This window comes from Pteropus alecto, unplaced genomic scaffold (assembly GCF_000325575.1).
Source record: "Pteropus alecto unplaced genomic scaffold, ASM32557v1 scaffold71, whole genome shotgun sequence".
In the NCBI taxonomy this organism is placed as follows: Eukaryota; Metazoa; Chordata; class Mammalia; order Chiroptera; family Pteropodidae; genus Pteropus; species Pteropus alecto.
Window position 1 is genome coordinate 12,481,304 of NW_006433024.1, and position 5,765 is coordinate 12,487,068.

The following is a 5,765-nucleotide window of genomic DNA, read 5'->3' on the forward strand; positions in this document are numbered from 1 at the left end:
AGATCACCTTACTTCCTACCTAAAACCCTCTGATTACTTCCCACCGTGACTAAACTCTTACCATGACTTATCATTTCTTGTATGATCTGACTTTGACCTATTTCTTGGACTTCATCTTGTTAGCCTCTCTACCTGTTTGCTATCTTCAACCCCACCGGCCGCCTTTTCATCCCTCAAACTTGCTAAGCTTCTTTGTGCCTCGAGGCCTCTGTACTGGACATTTCTTCCATTTGGAATTTTCCTCTGTTCCCACAGATGCCTCTTTTCATTGTTTCGATCTCAACTCCAAAGCTATCTTCTCTGGGAGGCCATTCCTGATGACCCTAAATAAACCACTTCCCTTCTTCCCTCCCGTCACACTGGTGTCCCGTTTTATCCTTGTCACAGCACAGATCAGTACTTTGAATTATCTCCTCTATGTGTATTTGTTTCCATGTTTATTGTTTGCCTGCTGCCTGTTGGTGCTAGAGACTTTGTCTTTCTTATTCATTGTGGCATCTCCAGTACTTGACACCAATAAGTGACCAGTCAATAGTTGTCAACAGACAGACGGACTTGAAATTCTGGGAAGGAATAATTGAAATCTGGATAATCCAGGGGAAATTCGTGAGGATTGTTACAATCCTTTTCACTTTTAAGATTTGCTCATTCAAGTCATTCTCAAAATACTTTCAGATTTAATTAAATACCAGCCCCTTTAGAGTGGAGGGCAGACACTTCCCAATACCAAAGACAAAAAAGAGTTAAAGACCAACATACCAGAAATACCCCCACTGCTATCAACAAAAGGATGAAAAAGATGAAAACAATGTTTTGTTTGTATCATCCAAGATTCTTCCAAAGGAAAAAAAAAAAAAAACCTTCAAGTTTCTCCATTTTTTTCTACTGTGGAAGTTAGAAAGAGAGAAGAAGGAGGTTAAACTTCTTTTCATTTTGTGTATTAAGTCTTCCTGCTATACCAAAGGTCACTGATTTTACACCCTGTTGTTAGATCAGATACTGAGCTTATTTCTCAAATGGTTCTTTTTTTATGGATGGTGCAATACTGTTGATATATACTGAGTGCTCATGCAAGTTCTATATCTAGATTAGTATTTCTCATGAGTAACTACGTTAACTTATTTTATGACCGAGCACCTGAAAAGCTGTGTGTTTTAACACTGCACATTCCTATGAGGCCTACCTGTGCTCCTCACAACTTCTGTATCAGGCATTAGCAAACGATCTTTTCAGGGCCTCCGTTTTTCCATCTATAAAAAGGAGAAAACTCACGGAAGGACATGATGCACTTCTTCGTTAGAAAACTTTTATGACGTGGTATGAAACATTGAAGTATCACGGAAGGAGGTGCAAACTGGAGATTAGACCTTCGAAACTTAAATTCGACAGACATTTATTTCATACTCATTGTAGACCAGATCCTTAAGGCATTAAATGCTATGATTCTGTAAATTGAAGTGATTTTCATTAGTATTCAGAGATGGAAGTAGTTAATCGGACCAAAAGCGGGTATAAGGGGGTAAAAGAGCACTGAGTTGGGATCATAGATCCTTGCCCCTTCCTTTCTTGTTTGTATGTAACTTTAGCCAAGCACCTAACCTACCTGGAGCTTAGTTTGATTAGGCAATGGGATGTTATGGGAACAGAGGGAAAGTAGAACAGGCCTCTGGAAGAGCAGAAAGTGGATGGTGGTTTCGACCCCAACGTCTCCCCTAAGGAGGACCTCTGCTTCTCCCTGTCTTGATGCCCACTTGCCTCATTTCTTCCCAGTAGCTTCCTTTATCTCAGTAGTATTCAAATATGTGAGGCCAAGCAAATTCTGATTAAAAAACCTGTTCCCATGGAACTGGGGAGAAAAATGGTTTGCACCTATGCCATCCTATTGCATAATTTCTGCTTACTCATATCGCCGGACCCTCCTAACTATGTGCCAGCATCCTTCTCTAGCTGCATCAGTGTGGCAGGGAAATGGGTGAAGCAGGCTGGGAACAGAAGAAGGGAGCAGGGAGTGGTTACAATTGTGGCCAAACCGGGAAGCTACATGCACTGGCTAAGGGGAGAGAGCTCTAGCTAATTGTGGCTACGTGGGCCTGCAGCATCATCAGTGCCAGATTTTCCAGATTTTTCAAGGCAAGCTGAAAATCCATAATTGTGCATGAAGTTTTCTGAGTGTTACATGTTAGCAATTATTAATTTTTGAAATGTTGACAACATGAGGTTCAAACAATATACGCCTAATATATATCGAGCTGATCCATGGGCAGCGGCCAATTTGCAGCTTCTAGAATCTAGAGTTCAGATAGAGTCATGACCGTTCAACCTTTGTTCTGGATTTTAGCTACATGGTGTGTGTGTGTGCGTGTGTGTGTGCGTGTGTGTGTGTGTGTGTGTGTGTGTGTGTTCACATTCCTGAAATAGAATCTGATTGGCTCAGCGTACCTCTTTCGTGCCTGAGTTTGTCACAGAATTTGGCTGCGTTTGGGTCAGGTGTTTCTAAGGGCTACTCTGTCAGCAGGGACCTTGACTGGGCCAACTTCCATTTCAGAGGCTGTGGCCTTGGTAAGCTGTGTACCTGACATGTCTACTGAAGACCTAGAATTTCCTCCTCCATGAATGAATGTTTCAATACAATGAACCTTATTGGTTTCTCCTAACACAAGTCTGTTTCTTGATCAGAAAAGGCCATGTTCCATTGACATTTAGCTAGAATTTTGGTAAAAATGTGGGTGGTGACGAATATACTATATTGGTATTAATGGCCCTCAGAAGGAAGCTTTGATTTACACCAAAATGTTGGTGACTTCTTATTTAAAAAAAAAAAAAATCTGTTTACAAATTACAAGCCCTAGAGTTAGAAGAGGCTTTAACCTGTTTAAGCCGCCCTTTCTGTCCTTGAATACTCTTTTATGGCATCCCTACCATGCTGGCATCGCCCATATTGTGAATGCTTCTCTTTACCAGGGAGTGCACTTCTTCCAAAGGGAGCCTCTTGTATCCTGGGATGGGCCTGGTGATTCCTTTTTTTTTTTTTTTTTAATCGCACAGTAACCAATCCACCATAGGCAATCAATACAGCATACACTTGTGGAATGAATCCACTTACGGATTCATTCTTATGATATTTACTGAGTGCATATGATGTGCCAGGCACTGCTCTTGACCTTGGGACAATATCAGTGAACAGAACAAATCCATGTTCTTGTAGAGCTGAGGTAGCCTGGAGGTAAGGTGTGGTGAGAGAGAGACAGTAATTTTTTAAAGTAAATTATGTAACATGTGACAAGTGATAGAGGCAATGAAAAAAGAAAAAGTAGAGTTGAATGAAGGGGATGGGGAGGGAGGAGTGAGTAACAATTTTAAAAAGACCCAATGGGGTGGACCTCATTTTGAACAAAGACTTGATGTCAGCAGCATAAAATGTTTCCCAATCTATCTTCCTACCTCCATGTAGAAATAGCTCCCTTTTTACCTCCCAGACCTGCAGAATAATAATAATAATAACAGCTTAACAGCTGTTGAATCCTAGCAGAGATTCTAAGCACTTTCTCTATAGGAATTCATTAAATCCTCATAACAACCTTAAAAGATAGCTACTATGTTTATCCCATTTTCATAGGAGTAAACTGAATCATAGCAAAGTTAAGCTGGCTCCTATCCTGAAACTAGTACGAGGAGCAGGTGGTACACAAACCTTGATCTTCTGACTCCAGGCTTTGGCTCTTAAGTCCTCAGCACAGCTGCCTTGAAGACTTAGCTCAAGTCCCTTCCAGAAGACTGGCCCCCTCAAGCTTTTCTTTCCCAGGCACGTGCCTGGGCCCAGTACCTTTCATTCTCTGTTGATTCCTAGGATGAGATCTAAAATCTCTTGATCCTGGCGTTTGTAGGAAGAATACTCTAGCTTTAGCTAATGTCACTGGACAATCGAGGCACCCAGAGCTCCGTCACCTCCTCCCCACGGCAAGCATTCTGACCAATGCCACTTACATAGGTTTTGTAAAGTTACAGTGATCAAAATACACACGAATTTTTTTCTCAGTTTTGACATAAAAAGACATACATACATCTTTTCTTCAGCAAAGGTCACTGTGGTTTCAGAGCCTAAGTGTGATGTGTGAGCATGCAGCATTTTTAAAGTATTTCCTGCTCAACCATAGGGTGAAATTATGCAAGCCAGTGAGTCCTGAAAACAGCTGCATCAAATTTTTAACACCTGCAAAAAAAAAAAGTTTTGAAAATAATTTTACATTGTTTTTAATTTGGGGATTGGTTGGTTTTCTGTTGTTTCAAACTGTGAAGGACCGTCCAATTCATTAAACCTTCAGTTGGAAATAGAATTTGGGAGCTTTAAAAGAGTTTTGCAAATCTAAGGGAGAGACTTCACTGGAATTCTATTTCCATGAACGCACTTGAAAACAACTTCTCCTGGAACGGGCCTGGGGACTGTTCCTTAAAATCACAACAAAAGTCCGGGGCTCTAGTTCTCTAGTGAGCCTAAGAATCACTCCCTTGGCTTTCTGGTGGTTTCCTCGTCGTGGGGGGTGGGGTGGGAAGGGAGGAGATCCCATCCTGGGGTGGGGGTGGGGGATTGTCTCGTCTTGGGTGAGGGAAACACAGCCAAGAGCTCCCTTGACCTGTTGCATCCTCCCGGGCTTTTCAAGCGAAAGAGTTGGATTTCCTGAAATTGTTGAACTGGATGTAAGTGCAGGCGCCCCCTTCCCCTTCTTCCCGCTCCCCAGCAGCGTGCGAGTAGCTGCTGGGGAAGGGGAGTGGGATAGGGGGAGGTGGGATGGGGTGGGGGCCGTTGGAGAGATACCGAAGCAGAAAACAGGACAGGAAAAGTGGGAGGAGGAGGAGGGGAGGGAGGAGGAGGAGGCCGTAAGACGAGAGAGGAGGGAAACGTGTCACCAGCCCGACTCCGGGAGCTCCCGCGCCGCCTCGTTTGTTGACTCGCGCTGGAGAGGACTTGAGGCTGGACCGGACCCGTGGAGGGCAGAGCTGGGAGAGAACGGAGGAGGGACAGCTGGGCAGAGCGCGGTGGCGAGAGCCATCCAGGTCGCTCTTTTCTCTCGGGTGAGAAAACTTTCTCGGGAAGACCGGAAAGTTTTTCCTGCGCGCGCGGAGTCTGGGGAGGAGGCGAGCTGCGGGTGTGCACGACGCGAGGTGACTCACTGCCGGGACCCCAAGGGGGTGAGTGGGGAAGTCCCAGGGAGGGGCTGAAGTTGTTGGCTCAGCAGTGGTACAGGATTGAGAACAAAATCGCCGGGCAAGCCGGGGACAATCTGGTGGGGCACGGGAAGCGGGGGGGCGTAGGGGGGAGGCTTCATGAAAGCGTCACATCTTGGGGTAACCGGCTGGGGACCCCCGCGAAGTTGAGGATTTTAGGATCGGACGCTGCCGGCAGGCGTAGAGGACCGGACTTGAGACCTCCCGGGCGGGGAGGGGTGTAGCCGCGCCCCGCGTCTGCGACTTAGGGTGGGCGAAGCCCCGCTGTAGGGTGGCATGTGGGATGCTGACGATGGTGGAACCCAGGCTGAACCAAGAGATCGAAAAAGAAAGTTTGCTTGTCTCTCTTCTTCTCCCTCCACCCGAAGGGCAAGTCTAAAGAGCTGCCCCACTCCGGCGAGGGCGATTCGGCGCCCCGAAACAGCCCATCTTTTCCTGCTGTCCTCTTTCTCCGGAGGGAGGCGTGGGAGGGGACGGCAGGGAAGGCAGCCGCTTTGTCCCGCGCGCCGCTCCGCGGGCTGGGGCGGGCTGGAGCGCAGCGG

General features: G+C 45.9%; 1 protein-coding gene across 1 annotated transcript in view; it reads left to right on the forward strand.

The window, feature by feature from the left end:
* The first annotated feature begins 4,823 nt into the window (after positions 1-4,823).
* The window catches only part of PRR5L (proline rich 5 like), a 68,594-nt gene continuing 67,652 nt past the window's right edge, over positions 4,824-5,765 (forward strand). The window contains exon 1 of the mRNA XM_006908037.3: positions 4,824-5,070. The gene's annotated coding sequence lies outside the window, so the exon portion shown is untranslated. The remainder of the gene's footprint in view (positions 5,071-5,765) is intronic.